The following is a 23880-nucleotide window of genomic DNA, read 5'->3' as shown; positions in this document are numbered from 1 at the left end:
CACAACCCTGAGATTACAACCTGAGCTGAAACCAAGAGTTGGACATTTAACCAACTGCACCACCCAGGTACCCCCAAACCTTCATTCTTGAAGAGTCTGATCCAGCCAAAGTCTTGTCTCTATTTAGTAGTTTTTTTTTCTATTGAAATTTATCACATGATAAATATCATATGGTAAAAAAACAGATGCACTAGGAAGTCTCTCAGAAAAGTCCCTTGCATTCCAGACTCACTCTTCCTTGGCCCCAGAAATGAAATTCGGTGTATTAACAATCCACTTTGCCCTTAGTAACCAGGATGACCTCTTCTAGAAAGTAACTTCCTTTTTTGTTGTTTATTGGTTCAGTGGCATGATAAACCCAAAGCAGGGTGGCAGTTTCAGCTTCTAATTTAGTGGAACTATTTCTTTGTCCCTTTGTGAATGTAGTCCTCCCTTTCAAACTAACACTTGTAAACTATCATAGCCCAAAGGTACAAACCCAGGCAGCCAAATTTTTGTTAGAGAATCTTAGGGGGTAGTTGTGATAAAATCACTCCCTTTGCCATACCAGGATCCCTGAACCCATAGCTCCTGGTTTTGAAAAAAACAATGTCATATATGGTTGCTCATTCGGAGGCTAGACCACACTTTTAAGGACATTATTTCAAACAACATACAGCTTTTCACCTGAAGGCATATATTGTGTCTTCAAAAAGCAATTAAAATATTCTATCAGGCTAACTGCTGCTGGTAATGAGGTACATACACCAGTGAATTATAGGAGTATGAGCTCATTTCTAAAATTCATTGACTTTAAAATAAGCTCCCTGGTCAGAAGCAATGCTCTGTGGATGACCACAGTTATAAACAAGACATTCTATAAGTCACTGATTGGTAATTTTGGCAGAGGTATTGTGAGAAGGAAAGTTATATCCATATCCATAGTAACTGTCTATTTCAGTGAGAACAAAGCACTTCCCTTTTATCATAGAGATGTTCTAGTGCAATCAACATGCTACACATAGCAGGATCAATGTTGGTCCCTCTCGATGGTACATGGGTACTCAACTATGTTTAGGGTTTTGGGGGAGTTTGTTGGCCTTTGGGGGTAAAAAGCCATGTTCCTGAGCCAGTATAATAAGCTCAAGCAATAAGCTTACTTAGTAAGACTATTAAGCAAGAACAAGGGTGGCTGAGGCAAGAGTCAGAGTAACATCTGCTGAACAGGTCATCTTAACTATCTGATTAATAGCATTCTCTTCCACTGTTTGTTCTCTGGGCAGTACTTTGTTTCATGAAATAAAAATACTTTTAAACTCTGCCCATTTTAAAAAGACCATCCAAGTCATCTTTCTCACACTACCTTATCACAATTTTCCAGTTGTATTCTTTTATGTCTCTAACCATCCAACCAAATCATTACCTACTGCCAATAAATCACTAAAATCTGTATTTCTGGCTCTCAGTCCAGATAAAATAAACAATAAACCCATTACTCAAAACTCTGCCATTTTGACAATTTTCTTTTACTATTTGTTTCAGGGCCACCCTTGAGGCAATAGTGTTGAATTTACCCAATTTAGGGTGGAGTCAGCATAACCATGCAGAACCACCATTAAGCTGTGCCTGATGTTTTTTTTTTTTTTTCTTTCTCAGCCAACTAGTCATAGGAAACTTTCCAGAAGCTATAGCTAAACATTGAAAGAGGAGAGAGTGAAGCAGGAGGAAAGATAGTGAAGAACATGGTAGGAAACATACTTGCTCACATAATTTACTTATAGTTTTCAGTTATGCTCAAGCCTAATCTCATTTATGACACTGCATAGGCATACCCAACTGCATGCTTCATAGATACATCACATACATTTCACAATGAGTCTCTTAGGTCTCATGGGAACTTTATGACTCTTGTTTAAGTGTTTAGTTTCTACTAAATCACAGTAGTGAGAGATAAGTTTTGTTTTGTTTTGTTTTTTATTTTGTTTTCCTCAAAAGAATAAGACCTACAGAGGATAGCAATGGTTTTTTTTGTTTGTTTGTTTTTGCGTTTTTTTGGCATTGACTTTTCCATAAAGGTCTGTGTTATTGCTGGCATATAGTGCCAGCCAAAGGCTCTACACAGCATCTTTATTGGTTACTGATACTCCAAACACAATAGTATCTGCTGAAAATATCTGAACAAACTCTCACTGATTGGATTTTGGAGTCCTAGAAAGAAGAGAGAGAGGAGCTAAGGGGAAAATATAAAAAACATAAAATAGATAAGATAAGGGCTGAAAACTCCCCAAATTGGGAGAAAGACATAAATTTATAGATTCAAGACGCTTGATGACCACTAAAAACTAAATTTTTAAAAAAGAAAGAAAAAACATACCAAGTTACATTATAGATACCCAGAAAAACAAAAATCATTACTTCTTAAAATACAGAGGAATAATCATTCAAATGACCAAAGGGTTCTGATCTTTCAGAATTCTAAACTGCCTGAGAGGCTGAAGGGAGTCACACTGAGGAAAACATCAAAGTCCTGATATAAATTTCATCCAAATCTTTCCGTGATTCCTAAAATGTTTGTACGTAAGATTAGAATCCAAGGAACTTCGCAGAAAGCAATATTTGAAAGGTTAACTAATCTGAATAGAGAATTTAACAACCACAAATTGCTGGGGAGAAATAATTTGTTGGAGCCCTGTTGGAGTTTGATTGGCTTAATAAGCATATCATATTTTTCAGTGAAACCCTAGAAGGTATATGCCTCAGGAACAAGAACTATATGGCTAAGGGATATGATATAAGATTAAGGATGCATCTAATCAAAAAGGTTGAAAACCAAACCTCCACAAGATCATGGTGATCCAGGTATATCATTCTGTGCTAGAGCAAAACTAAATACTATTTGAGAGTCTCTATAATGTATCATCTACAAGTCTGGCATATAAACAAAACTTAGCAAACATGTCAAGGAGTAAAATAGCGTGGCTCATAATCAAGAATAAAAATAGACAATATAAGTAGACCCACAGGCCAATTGGTAACTCAGGAGTTTAAAATGACTGTGTAAATATATAACAAAGAATTACAACAGAAGATCATTATAATGGGTTAAATGATAAGTAACCTTAGGTTAGTTATAAATCATTATCTCCCTAACAGGGAAAAAAAAAAAAAGCCTTGAGAGAGTAACTTTTAGAGAAAACTTTAAGATAACTTCACATAAGTTCTATATAGTCTCTAACAACAGATCTTTCGTTTGTATTCTAATTTTTCTATACCATACACTTTTCACAAAGATTTAATTTGTGTTATTTATGTTACAATTTTAGATATATTCCAAAACCATCTACAACCCGAAGATGATTAGCTATAATTTCCACAAATGTATAAAATATGTTTAAGGGCATGCAAAAAAAAAAATGAAGTCCATTATTTTCCTATTTCCATCATATGCCATAAGATAATATTCTATATGTCTTAATAATGGGAAGTATATTAATAATAACAACTTCATACTAAGACCACTCACTTTGACTCACTAACTTTGAGCAACTCCAAAGTTGATTCCCTTAGTGCTATAGCCTTATTTTAAATCCAGTATATTAATACCATAGCATTCTGATAATTCTTTCAGAAGTATGAGATTGACAAGACAAATTCAAACAAAAAACTAAATGAGTTAAGTAGATTAAAAAGGTACATGGATATATAACAAATAAAACGAAACATCATCCCTATTTACTAGCAATCATCACAGTAAAAATATTGGGAAAAAATAAGTTTTCATTAGTAATAACAAGCAGTCTTCTATTTAGATATAAAGTTTATGAAAGCTGTGCTATGAAAAATTAAGTTATAATTTCTTATGGAAAATTTAAAATAAAACATTAATAACTGGATAGACATACCATATTCTCAGCCAGGTATACTTAAATGCTATAGAAATATCTGTTTTTACCATGTTAATTTATAAATTTAACATATTTCACATTGTCTTAATGGAATTTTTAATTTACATAACATAATTCTGAAATTTATAAAAGGGTGAGCAAGCAAGAATATTCAATTTTATTCTGAAGATAAGTAAAATTGTTAGAGAAAAAGAGATGAAGTGAGATTTACCTCAGATTATTGACCTACTTTATATGTTTAAATCCAAGTTACACCATGTCAATAGAGAAGATCAATGGAGAAAGGTTGTGAATTTATAAGCAGACTCAATTTTTTGACAAATGGTTACCAAGTAATGAGTAAATTTTGAGAAAAAAATAAATTCTGAAAGGAGTCAAAATTAAAAAATTAAAAATAAAATAAAAAAAATTAAAAAATTAAAAAATTAAAAAATCTTGATAGTGATACGAAGGGGAAATATACATATTAAACTATAAAAGACTTGTAAAGAGGGGAAATTTTATATATTTTTTAATTTTTTTATATTTTTAAGAGGGGATAATTTTTAAAGTTAAAAACTCAAATGACAGAAATAGAAAAGAAGTTATATTTCTTATCTTCTTTCTTCTGAAAGAAAACGTCCTGTTTTATGAATCCAAGTAAAACTGTAACAATCATTGATTGATGAACATCCAATGTATATTCTGAACTTCCTTAAAATAAAAAAGATTATTAGTAAGCTAGGCCATAGCCTTGGGAGATATATATTTATATGTATATATATGAGGTATATATACTAATATATGCTATATTATACATTATATTAATAAACCACTCAAGAAGAAAAAAGTAACAATAAATGTCTTATTACATAATTTTCAAAGACAAAATATTAAATGCTAAGATAAAAAACTTACTGAGGTATTCTTGTTTTAAAAAATTATAACCATTTTTGAATGTTTGAAAACTATTCAAGGGAAAAACAGATATGGCAAAGTCTTATATGAGATATAGTGCTGGGATAATAATGAAAAGATGGCTTGATAGAGCAAGCCAAAGCTAAGTCTAAGTTAAATGCTATGTGTGAGTGAATTTTTATAATGATGAGTTGTGAGAGGTCCATACTGGACTGTAACTGGAAAAGCATTTTTTTGTAAAGATTTTATTTACTTATTCATGAGAGACACAGAGACATAGAGAGAGAAGCAGGCTCCTCACAGGGAGCCCTATGAGGAACTCCATCCCCTGACTAGAATCATGCCCTGAGTTGGAGGCAGATGCTCAACCACTGAGCTACCAAGGCATCCCTGGAAAAGCATTTCTAAATCAGGAACATGATAATGTGAAAATTAGATAGGTTTAAGGCCAGTGAGTGCAACATGTCTCCATATTTCCACTATTTTTTTTTTTGTAAAGCAGAATCACTGTCAAATTGTGAAATATGTAAAATGTTGAGTAGAAATTCAATCTTTCACTCTACAGGAGGAGTAGGAGGATGCTGAGCTTCTCTAGACTCTCAAAACAGCTAAATAGTTATCAAATTATTCTGAACACCCAAGAGGTCAATCAGAGGTCCTGAGAGAACAAAAACTGCAAGTCTACAAATAGAAAAGCGACCACTTCTGGAAGGTAGGAGGTATGGGAGCTATAGCAGTGGAGGTGGCAGCAGGGAGGGAGCCTGCGTACATTGGCTACTGCATAGTATTAGAAGCTGCAGAATGCAAAATCTGAACTTTTAAGTTCATCACCATTGGGGATGTGCCTGCATGAAAGGTGCTCAGGTGGCAAAGAGGGGCAGAAAACCAGAAGTGACAGGGTGGTCTAAGGATCCCCTGGGTTGCAGGAAGAATGAACCACGCCGAGGTGCTGTTCTATTCCCAGGCATAGGAGCTGGGTTGCTGGCAGAGAGCAGTGGGTCCTGGTGCTAGATTTCTGCTATAAACTCCGAATTGCCCGGTGATCAAATGACCACTTGCCTGGGACTGGCCAATAAGTGTGGTGAAACCATCCCCCAGAGGAACTGTGTGAGCCCATGCCATGGGTGTCCCTGAAATTTGGAGTTTTGAAACTCAGTCACATACTTGAGTTAAAAAGGGCCTTGGACATGGGCAGGGTAAAGGCAGGTTTCAGATGAAAACTGGGGAAACAAATAGGGTGACCAATTTCTTTTCTGTAAGGGCTCACTGAGGAGTGAGGGGCCCAAACTTTCAGCTCCAATGTTACAGAGCCCAGTGCCATCAAATTCATCTAGCCATCAGAGCTGAAAGCCTTCCAGGAGCAAAACAATGCCACCTAGTGGAGGCCAGAGCCATATATAAAGCCCCACCGGCCTGGTCCTTGGAGACATATCTCCACTAAAACAAGTCCACCTGAGAATCAGTGCAACAGGCCCCTCCCCTAAACAACTAACTCACACTGAGTTTATTAATCATAAAATGTTGCAAAGCTTCAGCTCTAGGGGAAATAGGATCGGGCTTCATTTTTACTTTAATTCTTTTATTTTTATTATTTTTTCATTTATTTTCTTTGTATTTTCCAATTCCTTTTTGTTTATTAATTTTTAAATTTATATATATATAAATTTATATATATAAATTTCATATTTTTAAAATTTTGTCTATTTTCATTTTATTTATTTTTTTCGGGGGGAGATCTTTGTTTTAACAAGCAGACCAAAACACACTCAGAATCTAATGGTTTTTTTGGTTATGTTTTGTTTTGTTTTCTTATTTTATTGCTTTTTTGTTTGGTTGGTTAGTTTTGTTTGTTTGTTTGTTTGTTTTGTTGTTCTTTTTTCTCTTTCTTCTTTTCTGGACAAGATGATGATGTGAGAGAACTCACCCCAAAAGAAAGAACATGAGGTAGAACTCAATCAGGGATTTAATCAATACAGACATAAGAAAGATGTTTGAACTAGAATTTAAAACAACAATTATAAGGATACTAGCTGGACTTGAAAAAAGCATAGAAGACACTAGAGAATCTCTTAGTACAGAGCTAAAAGAACTAAAATCTAGTCAGGCCAAAATTAAAAATGCTATAACTGAGATGCAAACACAAACAGAGGCCATAAAAAAAAAGGTTGGCTAAGGCAGAGGAGCAAATCAGTGATATAGAAGATAAAATTATGGAAATAAATGAAGCTGAAAAGAATAGGGAAAGATAAGTAATGGATCATGAAGATAGACTTAGAAAACTCAGTAACTTAGTAAAACATAATAACATTCATATTATAGAAGTCCCAGAGATGAAAAGAGAGATAAAGAGGCAGAGGGTTTATTCAAACAAATAGTAGCTGAAAATTTCCCTAATCTGAGGAAGGACACAGACATCAAAATCCAAGAAGCACAGAGAACGCCTATTAAATTCAACAAAAGCCAGCCATCACCAAGGTATATTGTAGTCAAATTCACAAAATACACAAAGAAAGAATCCTGAAAGCAGCAAGGGAATAAAGGTCCTTAACCCACAAGGGAAGACATATCAGGTTCACAGGGAATCTATCCACAGAGATTTGGCAGGCCAGAAAGGAGTGGAAGGAAATATTCAATGTGCTGAATGGGAAAAATATGCAGGCAAGAATCCTTTATCCAGCAAGACTATCTTTCAAAATAGAAGGAGACATGGAGTTTCTCAAACAAAAACTAAAGGAGCTCATGACCACTAAACCATCCCTGCAAGAAATGTTAAGGGGGATTCTGAGTGGAGAAAAAAAAGACCAAAAGCAACAAATACTAGAAAGGACAAGAGAACATCACCAGAAACATGAAATCTACAGGTAACACATGGCACTAAATTCCTATCTCACAGTAATCACTCTGAATGTAAATGGACTAAATGCACCAATCAAAAGGGTATCAAAATGGATTTAAAAACCCAAGATCCATCTATATGCTGCCTATGAAACACTCATTTTAGACCTAAAGACACCTGCAGATTGAAAGTGAGGGTTTGGAGAACAATCTACCATGCTAATAGATGTCAAAAGAAAGCCGGAGTAGCCATTCTTATATCAGACAAACCAGATTTTAAAACAAAGACTAGGGACACCTGGGTGGCTCAGTGGTTGAGTGTCTGCCTTTGGCTCTGGGCGTGATCCCAGGATCCCAGGTTGAGTCCCGCATCAAGTTCCCCACAGGGAGCCTGCTTCTCCCTCTGTCTATTTGTTTGCCTCTCTTTCTGTGTCTCTTATGAATAAATACATGCAATCTTTAAAAATAAAAAGAAATTAAAAATAAAACAAAGACTGTAACAAGAGATGAAGAAGAGCATTATACCATAATTAAGCAGTCCACCCATCAAGAAGATATAACAATTGTAAATATTTATGCCACCAACTTGGGAGCACCCAAATATATAAATCAATTTATAACAAACATAAAGAAACTCATTGATGATAACACAATAATAGTAGGGGACTTTAACACCCCATTTACAGCAATGGGCAGACCATCTAAACAGAAAATCAACAAAGAAACAATGGCTTGGAATAACATACTGGACTGGATGAACTTAACAGATATATTCTGAACATTTCATCCTAAAGCAGCAGAATACACATTCTTCTCAAGTGCACATGAAACATTCTCCAGAATAGATCACTTACTAGGTCACAGATCAGCCCTCAACAAGTACAAAAAGATTAAGAGCATACCATGCATATTTTCAGACCACACACTATGAAACTGTAAGTCTACCACAAGAAAAAATTTGGAAAGGCCTTAACTATATGGAGGTTGAAGAACATCCTACTAAAGAATGAATGAGTCAACTAGTAAACTAAAGAATTTAAAATATACATGGAATCAAATGAAAATGAAAGCATGATAGCCCAAAACCTTTGGGATGCAGCAAAAGCAATCTAAATAGGGAAGTATATTACACTACAGGCCTATCTCAAGAAGCAAGAAAAATCTCAAATATACATCCTAATCCCACACCTAAAGGAACCAGAAAAGGAATAGCCAATAAAGCCAAAAGTCAGCAGAAGAGGGGAATAAAGATTAGATCAGAAATAAATTACACCGAAACAAACAAGCAAACAAACAAAACACAGTAGAACAGATCAATGAAACTAGGAGCTGGTTCTTTGAAAGAATTAATAAAATTGGTAAACCCGGAGCCAGACTTAACAAGAAGAAAAGAGAAAGGACCCAAATAGAGAAAATCACAAATGCTAGAGGAGACATCACAACCAACATCACAGAAATACAATTATAAGAGAATATTATGAAAACTTATATGCCAATAAATAGGGCAACCTAAAAGAAATGGACGAATTTCCAGAAACTTGCAAACTACCAAAACTGAATAGGAAGAAGTAGAAAATGTGAACAGACCCATAACCAGCAAAGAAATGGAATCCATAATCAAAAATCCCCCAACAAATAAAAGTCCTGGGCTGGATAGCTTCCCAGGGAATTTCTACCAGACATTTAAAGAAGAATTAATACCTATTCTCCTCAAACTGCTCCAAAAAAAAAAAAAAAAAAAGAAATGAAAGGAAAACTTCCAAAATCATTTTATAAAGCCAGCATTACCTTGACTCCAAAACCAGACAAAGGCCCCACTCAGAAAGGGGAATTATAGGCCAATACTTTGATAAACATGGATACAAAAATTCTTGGTAAAATACTAGCAAGTCAAATTTAATAGTAAAAGAATTATTTACCATGATCAAGTAGGATTTATTCATGGGCTGCAGGGGTGGTCCAACATTCACAAATTAATCAATGTGATATACCTTATTAGTAAAAGAGGAGATAAAAATAATATGTGGTCCCATCAATAGGTGCATAAAAAGCATTTGACAAAATATAGGATCCTTTCCTGATAAAAACCCTCAACAAAGTAGAGACAGATGGAACATACCTCAACATCATAAAGGCCATTCAAAAGACCCACAGCTAATATCATCCTCAATGGGGAAAAACTGAGTCTTTCCCCTACAGTCAGGAACAAGACAAGGATACCCACTCTCACCATTGCTATTTAACATAGGACTCGAATTCTAAGCCTCAGCAATCAGACAATAAAAAGAAATAAAAGGCACTCAATTTGGCACTCAAAAGCCAAACTTTTACTATTTGCAGATGACATGATATTCTATGTAGAAAACTCTAAAGACTCCACCAAAAATTGCTAGAACTCACACATGAATTCAGCAAAGTCACGGGATAGAAAATCAATGTGCGGAAATCTGTTGCATATCTATACACCAATAACAAAGCAGCAGAAAAAGAAATCAAGGAATCAATGCCATTTGCAATTGCACCAAAGACAATAAGATACCTAAGAATAAATCTAACTAAAGAAGGAAAATATCTATACTCTGAAAATATCTATACTCTGAGAACACATATGAAAGAAACTGAAGATGACATAAAGAAATGGAAAAGTATTCCATGCTCATTGATTTGAAGATCAAACATTGTTAAAATATCTATCCTACCCAAAGTAATATATACATTTAATGCAATCTCCATCAAAATACCACCTGTATTTTTTCACAGAGCTAGAACAAATAATCCTAAAATTTGTATGGAACCACAAAAGATTTCAAAGCCAAAGCAATTCTGAAAAAGAGAAACAAAACTGGAGGCATCACAATTCTGGATTTCAAGGTATATTACAAAGCTGTAGTCACAAAGACAGTATGGTACTGGCACAAAAACATACAGTTCAAGGGAACAGAATAGAGAATCCAGAAATGGACCCACAACTATATGGTCAACTAATCTTTGATAAAATAGGAAAGAATATCCAGTGCAAAAAAGACAGTCTCTTCAACAAATGGTGTTGGGAAAACTGGACAGCAACGTGCAGAAGAATGAAACTGGACCACTTTCTTACACCATACACAAACATAAATTCAAAATGGATGAAAGTCCTTAATGTGAGACAAAAACCATTAAAAATACTAGAGGAGAATATAGGCAGAAACCTCTTTGACCTTGGCCATAGCAACTTCTTACTAGACACATCACCACAGGCAAGGGAAACAAGAGCAAAAATGAACTACTGGGATTCCATCAAAATACAAAGTTTCTGCACAGCAAAGGAAACAACTTATAAAACTAAAAGGTAGCCTACAGAATGGGAGAAGATATTTGAAAATGACATATATGATAAAAGGTGAGTTTCCAAAAAAATATCCCAGTTAAGAAATGGTCAGAAGACATAGACAGTTTTCCAAAAAAGACATCCAGATGGCTAACAGACATATGAAAAATGTCCAACATCACTCATCATCAGGGAAGTACAAATCAAAACCATGATGAGATGTCATCTCACACCTGTCAGAATGGCTAAAATCAACAACATAAGAAACAACAGATGTTGGTGAGGATGTGCTGAAAGGGGAATCCTCTTGCACTGCTGGGAATGCAAACTGGTGCAGCCACTCTGGAAAGCAGTATAGAGGTTCCTCCAAATGTTAAAAATAGAACTACCCTCTATATCTCTCTACGTATATCATATATGCAGTCCTAGGTATTTACTCAAAGGATATGAAAATACAGAATCAAAGGGATAAATGTACCCCAATGTTTATAGCAGCATTATCAACAAAGCCAAACTATGGAGAGAGCCCAAATATATGTTGACAGATGAATGGATAAAGAAGAGGTGCTGTGTGTGTGTGTGTATAAAATGGAATATTACTCAGCCATTAAAAAGAATGAAATCTTGCTATTTGCAATGACATGGATGGAGCTTAGTATATACTAAGTCATGTCTAGTGACAAAAGCCAGTCATAGAAAGACAAATACTGTATGATCTAAGTCATATTGGAATTTAAGAAAGAAAACAGATGGAGGAAAAGAAAAAAAGGAGAGAGGGAAACAAGGTTGATGGAGGTCAGTGGGGAATGGGCTAGATGAGTGATGAATATTAAGAAGGGCACTTATTATGATAAGCATTGGTTGTTGGATGTAAGTGATAAGTCACTGAATTTTACTCCAGAAACCAATATTGCTCTGTGTTAACTACTTAAAACTAAAATTAAATAACAAAAAAAACCAAATCAATATTTCACTCAAAAAAAAATATATAGCTTCATTAATAGTTGGATGAGAATGTGAGAAGGAATAAACAGCCACAGTAATGACAGGAGGTGGAGAAATGACAGAAAATTAATGATTATATATGCAAAATGTGTGAAAAACTTCAGATTGTGGGGGGAAATGTCCAAATGATCCAGGTTAAAAATCAATATCTGAGATAAAAACACGGGACTTTATATTAATAGACTTACACTGACAAAATAAAGCAAAAGCACCTTTTGGGATAATTTATGTACATGTAAAATAGCTGCCAGGATGAAGTACAGTGTGGATGGCTGGTACCCAGGGAAACTTTTAGAATATCTATGTGTCTACCTCAAGAAGGATTTGGCATAAACAACATCTGGAGGTATATATAATACATATATATAACAAACTTTGCTTGTTTTCTGTTTAACTGTTTAAACCAGGAAAGTGATAGAAGATTGTATAATTATGGTTTGAACTTATTTGGAGACTGTGAAGATTAATTGGAAACTCTACATTTGTAAAAACTGAGGCTCATAAGAGTTTACTTTCACCATAATCAGGCCCTTGGAAGAATCCCAGAACAGATATACATGAAAATGATACCACTTATATGGTTTGATGATGCTGGCAGGGGCTTCCTGACTCTTGCTTGGCCAACTCCTTGTCTTATTGGACACTATTCCTTTTTCTCTCAAGCCCTATATGTTCAATATATACATTTAATTTCCATCTCTCTCCCAATAATGATTCAAATGATGAGGAAAAGTTGAACAGGCATCTTAAAGAAAGGAACATGTGCGTTAGGATTCAATATCCCAAAGTTGTTGATACAGTAGGAAAATATTCTTAAAAATCATTCATAATTTTTCAAATTTAAAATACTTTTTACTTCTCCTTCAGCCTGTTTCTTGAATTCAATATGGGTAGAATATGTATTGAATTTTTAACAAAGAAAGAAAGAAAGAAAGAAAGAAAGAAAGAAAGAAAGAAAGAAAGAAATGTTTGCTTGTGGGTGTATGATGCATTCCAGTGAATTAAAATAAATTTTTAAATACTGAAAAACTTTTGACAGTAAGTTCTAATATGGAACTTTAAAGTCTAATTTGTTCAAGTGGAACAGGTAATTGCTGAATTTTATCACCAAACTTGCCTTAGTCATCAAAAGAGAAGTGCTTTGATTATACATATATTATTTTAGTTATTACCACTATATAAATATTTATTGAAGAGCTGCTGGTTCAGAAACTATAAATAGAAATACAGGATGACATCCTTTGCCACTATAGACCTAAACCATCTAGGGAAAACTATAGAATGCATTAATTGAATGTCTATTTATTCTGTCTAAACAAAATAGTGAAGTAGGCAATGAATGCTTGTCGTGTCCCTTCCTCACTCTTTCTAGATGTCATGTCTCCCTTCAGATATGGTCAACTCCTTGTTATCTAGGAAGTGTTCTTTCCCTCAGATGCTTTTTGTTTCTATAGCACTGAGCAGCATGCTTTTGGAGTTTGCACTGTTCTCTTTCCCTCTAATTATATTCAAGTAATCAAATATTAATTAAATATTCTACTCTTTATTGTGATTACAGAGAAATATTTTTAAATTAAAAAAATCACAATCATTGCTCCCCCAAATTTAAGTCCAAGAGAAGACATATGTATGCAAATAGCTGTAACAAATTAGAAAATAAAATCAAAGACGTAAAAACAATAAATAAATAAAATAAAAGACGTTACTGGAAACTAAAGGACAACAACATACAGACTACCTGAGATGAGAAAAGATATGCTAAAATCAGAAAAAGCAAAATAAATAATATGTAGACAGAATGATTCAAGCTATACATGGAGAATAATTAGATTGGCGGTTGAAGGGAATAGTCAAAGTATGTCTGATACAGTATTCCAATTTTAAATCATAATAGGTCCTGAATATAATAGTGAGGAAAGTCAGTTTCCCTTGTAGGCAAAGATAGGCAAATGTTTTTGAGCAAGGAATACACATGATTAAATTAATGATTTAGTAAGATTTTTCTGGAAACACTCATAATCAACTTAATCACATAAACAAAATATTTGCTATTGAAATATTTATAACAATTTGGTAATAGCTAAAATGAAGTTCTCGAATTACTAGGGGTAGAAAAGGTATGTATGCAATGAATATGAGAAAATTTCAAAAGGCAAATCCAAAAATAGAAATACAGAAGAGTTTAATGAGCTTCACAGAGTCCACTAACTCATTGTGTGAGTTATGGTAAAACCTGTAAGGGAAGAATTATGCTTCCTTACACTGATTCCACATTGTCTAGAAGAGCATCTTAAACATAGTAGGTGAAAGAAAAGAAAAAAGAAAAGAAAAGGAAAGGAAAGGAAAGGAAAGAAAGAAAGAAAGAAAGAAAGAAAGAAAGAAAGAAAGAAAGAAAGAAGGAAGAAAGAAAGAAAGAAAGAAAGAAAGAAAGAAAGAAAGAAAGAAAGAAAAAAGAAAGAAAGAAAGAAAGAAAGAAAGAAAGAAAGAAAGAAAGAAAGGAAGGAAGGAAGGAAGGAAGGAAAAAAGATGTGGAATGAATTAATCTAGACTATCGTGATGAATGAAGCTTTTATGCTAAATAATATCTAGGTCTCCTCTGGACCCAGAATTATACTAATTATAACCTGATTTTCTAGTTCTCAATCAAATGATTCAAATAAATAAATTACTGTCAAAAAAGTGATACTGACTGTAAATACAAGCCACTTCTAAGCACTATGGCACAAAGATATCTTAGATAGGCTTTTATGTATTTTTATGGTTATTTAACCTGCAGAAAATTTACATTTTATTTGGTCAGACAAGTCAAACATTTTTATAGTTTATAAAATTAAAATCTTAAGGATAAATGCTACTAGTAAATATTTTTTAAAAAATCATAGGTTCCATAGGCAGTCAGGGGTATCTGAATCATGTAGGCACAACTAAGTGTGTATATTTCCATCTTTTTTAGAACACATTTGCCTAACAGAGATCAGGAATCAAGTCTCTTCCCAAAATAAAACCTAAGGACTCATACTTATGAAACTGTTTCCTTCTGTTTTAATTATCATTCTATTAAAGATTTTACTTAACACCTTGAGTCGTATAAGAAATATAAGAGATAAAAAGTTTCAAAAGAATTATAAGAGTATTTCAAAATTTAATCTCTTAGATTAGTTTGGAGGGCAGAAAAAAAAAGCAACATGGTAAAACCCAGCTTCCATGCCCCCGCTCCCCCCATGAAGATCAATGACTGGACAGATTCCCTAGCAAAAACAGTTCCAAGGGACCTCTACAAACTAGGACCTTAGCAACACTGTAGGACAAGCAAGCAAACAAAGAAACAAACAGAGAATAATTAAACATGAAGAGAAGGAAGACAACTTCATTGCCTGCATCATCTCATCCCCTAAACTAACATCATTTAGCACCAACAAGGAATTTCCCAGCTAGAAAGAATTCCCCTCATCAGGAAAGGAAGAGTAGGGTGAAGAGATAGCTTCTCTACCCTCTGGGGGCACTACACAAAGGTCCTGCTTTAGTTTCATGCTACAGAGACGAACAAAGCTGAGATACTGAGGCAGCTCAGCCCAAGGGAGAAAAGCAGAGGCTATTATTAGCAGACATGTAGTAGGATTGAGCATAATTCACAAACACTTGCTTTGCAGACAAACTCAGAGATTTTGCCACTCATGAAGCACACAGCACTGCCACCATGGGCCCTCTGTAAATCTTGCTACCTTTTCCTTTACAAGTATTTGCCATCACTGACACTAGCTGCCTGAGTCCCTCCCTACCCCTAGCAGAGCCAAAGAGCTACACTTGGCAACCAGGTTAGGTTTGTGAAGCTGTGCAAGTGCAAGACACCAACGTGGGCCACCTCGGCTGACCCTGACCACTGTGACCATGCTTGAGCTGGTCCTTCCAGTCATGCAACTGCGTGCCATTGGGCCTGACATGTGTCATCAGCCTCCACTGAAGCACACAGGCACAGGGGTAGAGAGTGCAGTTATAGGTGAATACATTAATAGTGAGGGACCCCGCAACTGCTTGCAGGCCAGGTCAGATCCTGCCTTCTCTCACTAGCCAGCACCACTGCACCAAACTGTAGATAGTCTCTCCACCTGTACATCTGCATGCCCCCAGTCCAACCCATCACAGTGTGTGTTCCAGAGACAGAATATGTAGCCATAGGAGATGGCCAAATCCTCTGCAGCGGTCAGGGAGTCCAAAGTTGACCCTGGCCCTTACTACCTGTATTAGCCTCTATCACTGTGAATATGTCTAAAATTGACCCCTGATCCAATCAAAAAAGCAAAAGGAAAAAAAGAATGAAAAAGAATTAAGGAAGCCTATAGGACTTATAGGATATACCATCAAAAAATATGAGGTATAAATCATTGGAGACCCAGAGGAGAAGAAAGGTATAGAATGTTTATTTAGAGAAATAATGGCTTAGAACCTCCCAAACCTGGGAAGAGTTCATGAAGCTAATAAATCACCACAAAATTTCAGTTCAAAATGACCCACTGCAGGAGGCTTGGGTAGCTCAGTGGTTGAGTATCTGCCTTTGGCTCAGGGTGTGACCCCGGAGTCCTGGGATCGAGTCCTGAATCAGGCTCCAAACAGGGAGTCTGCTTCTCACTCTGCCTATGTCTCTGCCTCTCTCTTTGGGTCTCTCATGAATAAATAAGTAAAATATTTTTTAAAAAATGACCCACTGCAAGACATATAATAATAAACTATATAAAAACAAAGACAAAGAGATAATTTTAAAAGCAGCAAAAGAAAAAAAATACAATTCATTCAAGAGGACCCCATAATAAGGCTCCAGTGGATTTCTCAGTAGAGAGCTTGCACCCAGAAGAAAATGGGATGATGAATTCAAAGTGCCAAAAGAAACTGCCAACCAAGAATATACAGGAAAGCTTTCCTTCATAATTGAAGATGAAATAAAGACCTTCCCTAATAAACAAAAGCTGAGGGAATTCATCACCACTAAATATGCCTTATAAGAAATATTGAAAGGAGTTCTTCAAGATAAAATAAAAAGATGCTAATTAGTACTATGAAAACATATGAAGATATATAGCACACTGGTAAAGAAAACATAAAATCAGATTCGAAATGGCCCAACACTGTAATATGGTGATGTGTTGACTACTTCAATCTAGTATAAAGGTTAAATAGATAAGTTTCAACAATTTGTTAAGGGATACAAATTACAAAAAGATATAAGTGGTGACACCAGAAATATAAAAGGGGTGGAGTAAAGTGATAGAGTTTTGGTATGTGGTTATAGTTAAATTCGTATCAACCTAAAACAGATATACGTATATTTATATAATGTTTTCTGTAAGTCTCATGGGAACCATAAAGCAAAAATTTACAAAAGATACACAGAAGATGAAGAGAAGAGAATCAAAACATAAAACTAAATAATAAAATTAATTTACAAAAGAAGGGAGCAAAAAAGGGGGGAAAAAGAAAACAGAACTACAAAACACCTAGAAAACAACTAAGAGAGCTCTAATAAATCTTTACCTATTAATAATTATTCTAAATGTTAATGTATTGATCTCTAAATCAAAAGGTATAGAATGGCTGGATGACTAACAAAAAAAAAGACCTATATGCTGCCTGTAAGAGATTCAATTAGCTTTAAGTTACATGCTTTAGGCCTAAAATGAAGGGATGACAAAAGATATTTCATGCATGCAAGTGGAAATCAAAAGAGATCAGAGGTAGTTCTACTTACATACAATCAAATAGACTTGAAGTAAAAAAAAAAAATAGTAATAAGAGTAAAAGGTGGTCATTTTATAATGATAAGGGTATCAGTTCATCAAGAAGATGTAACAGTCACATATTCATCAAAATCGGAGCACCTAAATATGTCAATCAAATACTAACAGGTATGAAGAGAGAAATAGACAACAATTTAATAACTTCAATACCGCACTTTCAAAAATGGATAGATCATCCAGACAGAAAATCAACAAAAAAATGTTGAACTCAAACCATAATTTAGACCAAATGGAGTTAATATACATATATAGAACATTCCATCCAACAGCAGCAGAATACACATTCTTCTCAAGTTCACATGGAACATTCTCCAGGACATATCAGATGACGAGACACAAGATAAGTTTTAGCAAATTTAAGAAAACTAGAATCATACTAAGTATTTTTTTTCTGACCACAATGGTATGAAACTAGAAATCAATTACAAAAGGAAAGCTAGAAAATTTTTAGAATACTGGAGATTAACCAACATGCTCTTAAACAACCAATGAGCCAAAGAACAAATCAAAAGGAAATCAAGAAACATCTTGAAATAAATAAAAATGGAAGTGCAATATATCAAAGCCTATGGAAGGCTGTGATAGCAGTCCTAAAAGGGAAGTTTACAGCAAGAAAGACCTACATTAAGAGACAAGAGAGATCTCAAATAAACAACTTCCCTTTATAACTCAAGGAACTAGATAAAGAAAATAAAATAAGCCCAAAGTTAGTATAAGTAAGGAAATCACAAAGATCAGAGGTAGAGAAATTGAAATGAAATCGAGAGTCAGAAAAACAATTTAAGAAACAACAACAAAGAATGAAGCTAAGAGCTGTTTTTTTTTTTGAAGAAAAGAAATAATAGGCAAAATTGACAAATATGTAGCTAGACTATGAAAAAAGAAAGAACAAAAAAATAAAATCAGAAGTGAAAGAAAAGACATTAAACTGATACCACAGAGGGCAGCCCAGGTGGCTCAGCCTGGTTTAGCACCACCTTCAGCCCAGGGCATGATCCCAAAGACCTGGGATCGAGTCTCACATCCGGCTCCCTGCATGGAGCCTGCTTCTCCCTCTGCCTGTGTCTCTGCCTCTCTCTCCCTCTCTCTCTCTATCTCTTTCTCTCTCTCTCATGAATAAATAAATAAAATCTTTTAAAAAAAGTTTTTAAACTGATACCACAGAAATAGAAAGGGGAACTACGGTGAACATCCACTTTTCTGTTACGCCAATAAACTGGATAACAGAAGAGTGGATAAATTCCTAGAATTATATAACCTACCAAGACTTAGTCTTACAGAAATAGAAAATCTGAACAGATCAATAATGAGTGAGGAGATTAAAGCAGTAATAAAAAACATCCCAACACAGAAAAGCCCAGGACCAGAAGATTTCGCTAGTGAATGCTACCACACTTACAGAATTATTGCCAAACCTCAAACTTTTAAACAAAATGGAAGAGGAGCAGTTACTTTCAAACTCATTTTATGAGGTCAGAATGACCTTAATATCAAAACCAGGTAAGGTACTACAAGAAAAGAAAATTAGAGAACAATATCCCTGATAAATACAGGTGCAAAAATGCTCAACAAAAAATTGGCAAACCAAATTCAATAGCACATTATAAGAATAATTCAACATCGTCAATTGGGATTTGTTCCTAGGATGCAAGAATGGTTCTATATGCACCAATCAATAAATGTGATATACTGCATTAATAGAATGAAAAATAAAAATCATTTGTTCATCTCAATAAAGTTTTAACAATTGAGAAAATATGATATCCTTTCATGATAAAAATACTCAACAACTTAAATATGTAAAGCACATACCTTAACACAATAAAGACACATATGATAAACCCAGAGCCAATGTCCTACTTAATGCCAAAAAATCAGGAACAAGACAACAGTACTCTAATCACTCTTACACAACGTTGTATTAAAAGTCCTAGTCAGGGATCCCTGGGTGGCGCAGCGGTTTGGCGCCTGCCTTTGGCCCAGGGCGCGATCCTGGAGACCCGGGATCGAATCCCACATCAGGCTCCCGGTGCATGGAGCCTGCTTCTCCCTCCGCCTGTGTCTCTGCCTCTCTCTCTCTCTCTGTGACTATCATAAATAAATAAAAATTAAAAAAAAAAAATAAATAAATGTATAAAAAAAAAAAAAAGTCCTAGTCAGAGAAAACAGACAAGAAAAAAAAAAAAAGGCATCCAACTAGGAAAAAAATGGAGTAAAATTGTCTTTATTTACAGGTGATATAATCTTATGTATAGAAAATAGCTTTAGGGACACCTGGGTGGCTCAGCAGTTCACCGTCTGCCTTCGGCTCAGGATCCCAGTAGAGGGATCGAGTCCCACATCGGGCTCCCTGTGAGGAGCCTACTTCTTCCTCTGCCTGTGTCTCTCTGCCTCTGTTTTGTGTCTCTTATGAATAAATAAATAAAATATTTTTTTAAGAAATCAACTTTTAAAAATTCCACCAAAAACTATAGAAATAAACAACAAATTCACCAAGTGAACTAAAAAAGACAAACAGAAAAACAGTAGAATTGGGGTTCCCAGGAATTGGGGAATGGGAGAAATAGGGAGATATTGGTCAAGGGGTACCAACTTCCAGTTATAATATTAACAAGTTCTGGGGATCTAGTGTACAGCATGGTGATTATGACTAATAAAACTATTATATATTTTAAAGTTGCTATGAGAATATATCTTAATTATTATCACCAGATAAAAGAAATGGTAATTATATGACAGGATGGAAGTAATGCTATGGTGGTAATCATTTTATAATATATAAATGAATCAAATCAACATGTTCTACATCTTAAACTTACGACCATGTTGTATGTCAACTATATGTCTCAACAAAGCTGAAGAAAAAAAATACAGTCATTTAGTCAGTTAGGGATGCTAAGATATTTTAGCTTATTTTTTCTGTTTTTATGGTAAATTTCTCTGAAGTAGTTTTAGAATGATATTAATAGTAAAATCTACTTTTATTAAAAAATTGATCTCTTCTGCTTGAACTTTAATTATTTGGCAAGTCACCATTAAAAAAAAATAGCATATTTTACAATCTGGTAGTCTTATCATCAAAACCTGATAGAAATAATTGTTACTCAATTGCTACCTTATGGAGTTTGGATTATTTCAGTTCATCAGAATACAAAGGCTAGCTCATAAAACCTCAATAGATAGACACCTTCCGAAATCTAACGTCTCCATTTATTTGGAGCTATGATGTCAGGGTCTGTTCTCCACTCCATCCATCTCACCACTTATTCACCATGTGCCAGGAATGGAAGGTGCTAAGTATATTGTGTTAAATAAAGCAGGATCCCTGCCTTTGAAGGATTTAGAGTTCAAATCAAGGTAGTTTCCCCCAAAGACTTCCCTAAGTAACTTTGAACCCTAGCAGACATATGGTTGTTCATAGTCAGTATGATTTCAAAATTTCTCACAGCTAGTTTTATTAAAACAAAAGTGCACTCTTTGAGACTAAATAGAATACTTGACTCTACAATGCTAAAATAGTAGTCCAGGAAGTTCTGCTACCTTCTGGAACTACATATTAAAACAACATTTTAAAAACATAAATCTGAGCAAATAAAAAGAAAGCAAACAGTGGAATGATCTGAAATTCCTTTAGCATAATTGCAGAACTGGAAGGACACTTAGTCCTTTACGTAGAATTAACTATGAAATTATGCCGTACAGGAGATAACTAGAATACCAATAGATTCAAAGATTCTAGCTTGGATCTAGGCTATTTAATTATTTATTTATTTATTGGATCTAGGCTATTTTAAATTGACAAAAAGAAAATTCAAAATTTATCTAGTATAAAATTATTGAATAGTCTCAATAACCATCACTAATTAAAAGGCATATAACACGTTATATAGATTATGTGTGTGTCTATACACACACATACACACATATCTGCATCCTGATAAAATGTAGACTTTTAAGAGAGTATCATAGGCAACATAAGACACAATATATATTAAATCTATTGTGTATTTTCCACAAGTAAATCATGAGGAATTCTGTTCTACTGACAATCTGCTTTGCAATGTTTCTGGACTTTCTCAAAAGAACCCTTAGAAAATTCTACAATAGCAACACTATGCAGTGATGCAATTGTATGAATTTTTATTTGTTGTTTCCAACATACAAACTGACAAGTGACTTGCTGGAGAACATACCAAGCATAATTCTAAGTAGCTACCTTCAGAGTACATGAAGAACTATACCCTAGAAATGATTTCAATTATATGACAACATCCAAAAAAGCCCAGAAGTACAAACAGATAAGGCTTATAATAGGTTTTAAAATGCAATGAAGGACAGAATTTGTATTGATTGTAGCCACTATCCAGTCATTTTAAACACACATCCTCACAACCTCATCTACAAATGGCAACCTGCACATTTTTGACTATTACATCATTCTGCAGTTATGTTTTATGTCTGGGTTTACTAAAAAAAAAAAAAAAAAAAAAAAAAAAAATGATGCCTGAATTTACCTTTGAAGTTAGAAAATGTTCTGGACCCTATAGATTATTTGTTGAAATCCAGCAAAGGCCTGGAATATTTATTATTATTCCAGTATTATCAGACACTTAACCACCAACCCCCTCTTACTTTGCGGTCTCAAGTGCAATTTCTGGTATTTCACCTAGCACATCACTAGCTACTAACAATCTGGTTTCCTTTTTTTCTTCAAATTTCTCCTACACTTCAGCACTTGGTTTGCTTGCTATCCACAGGCTGATCACCACATGTTAACTGGTAGAGCAACTCCTCTCAGAAGAAGAATTAAATTCAAGAAGTTAGGACTGACAAGGGGATGGAGCAAAGCATTATTCTCCTCTGGCTAAGAAAATCTGTAGGCATGTTTTAAGCTATTTGTGGAAAAGAATTGTTCTGTGCAATAAGTTTACATGGCATAAGAGAAAAAATAGGATTTCAAAGAAATTAAGTAAATGTTTCAGAAATTTACAAATATTTGGATTTTAATTTAACATTTTAACATACTATAGGCAAAACAGTTGAACTGCCTTGTTTTACACACATTTCAAATCATTTAAAAAAATTTCAAACTACCAGTTTCATATTAAGACTCTGAAAATAAAGCTACATTGATGAAATGCTTAACTAAGTTTGGACCAAGTTTGACGAAAGCTTTCCAAACATTTGTGAAACTTTTTACAATCTTCCTTACATGTGGGATCGGTAGTAAAACCTGATACCAGGGCAGCTTTTCAAGAGATTTCAAAAATAATAAGACCTGTCAGTGTTCCATTTGAATCATTAACTGTGTACATAGATCCTTCCCATATTTACCAGTGGCTTCCTTGCACACTTGTGGCTACTCCTACTGCTATCACCTCCTACTGCTAAATGCATTCCCACCCCATTATACCCATCTGCCTATCGTAAAATACTTTGAGTTCCCTGGAAATACATTTAGAAGAATCAAAGTAGATTAAGAATATTTTTTTTGCCTATTGCTAGTATTCAATTTTTCATTCACACATGATCATTCTTTCCAGGTATTGGAATAGAAAGAATACTGAATTCAGAGCCAGAAAACCTGTAGACTATTAATAAGAAGTAAATTAATTATAAATAATAAATGACTCTAAAATTTTTGTGACATGGAAAAAGTCAAACTAGAGTCTTAGGTTTTCAATAGTACATTTTGCACACGGGAAGAGATTGACAGGGGCTCAGGGATGAAATACAATTTTCATTTTCAGTAGCAACCTCAGTCAATGGTTGTGGATGTCTGGGGTGCTGGTCTGCAAACAAATGTATTGGGCCCAGGAGCAGGGGCTCAAGACTCATTGCATATGAATGTCATGGGCATGGGCTTGTGAAAGTTGTGGCAATGCTGCCATCTCTGCTCAAGATAATACGTAAGGTTGCTTCCAGCTCGAACAGCCTATGATTCACTTATTCCTCTCTCCTAAATTATTTCTACCACCCGAGGAAGTATTTTTATTCTTATTTTTACAGCTGGAGAAATACTGTCAAAGTATATTTTGAAAGTTATAAAGTACCCCTTGTTCCCTTCTTAAATGGACTTTTAGTGATAATGTTTATACTCAAATAGAAGAGTGAACTGATTATAAAAAAGTAAAATAAAATAACAGAGGAATAAAAGGCT

The 23880-nt window shown here is 34.6% G+C and overlaps 1 long non-coding RNA gene across 1 annotated transcript in view; it reads right to left on the bottom strand.

Moving 5' to 3' along the window:
• Positions 1-4481: 4481 nt before the first annotated feature.
• Positions 4482-23880, bottom strand: part of LOC112933635 (uncharacterized) — a 386127-nt gene continuing 366728 nt past the window's right edge. Inside the window, exon 4 of the long non-coding RNA XR_012000932.1 lies at positions 4482-4577. This is a non-coding gene — a long non-coding RNA (uncharacterized lncRNA). The remainder of the gene's footprint in view (positions 4578-23880) is intronic.

Source organism: Vulpes vulpes, chromosome 4 (genome assembly GCF_048418805.1).
Source record: "Vulpes vulpes isolate BD-2025 chromosome 4, VulVul3, whole genome shotgun sequence".
Taxonomy (NCBI): domain Eukaryota; kingdom Metazoa; phylum Chordata; class Mammalia; order Carnivora; family Canidae; genus Vulpes; species Vulpes vulpes.
The sequence above is the reverse complement of the archived record's forward strand: the minus strand, read 5'-3'. Positions and strand labels throughout refer to the sequence as shown.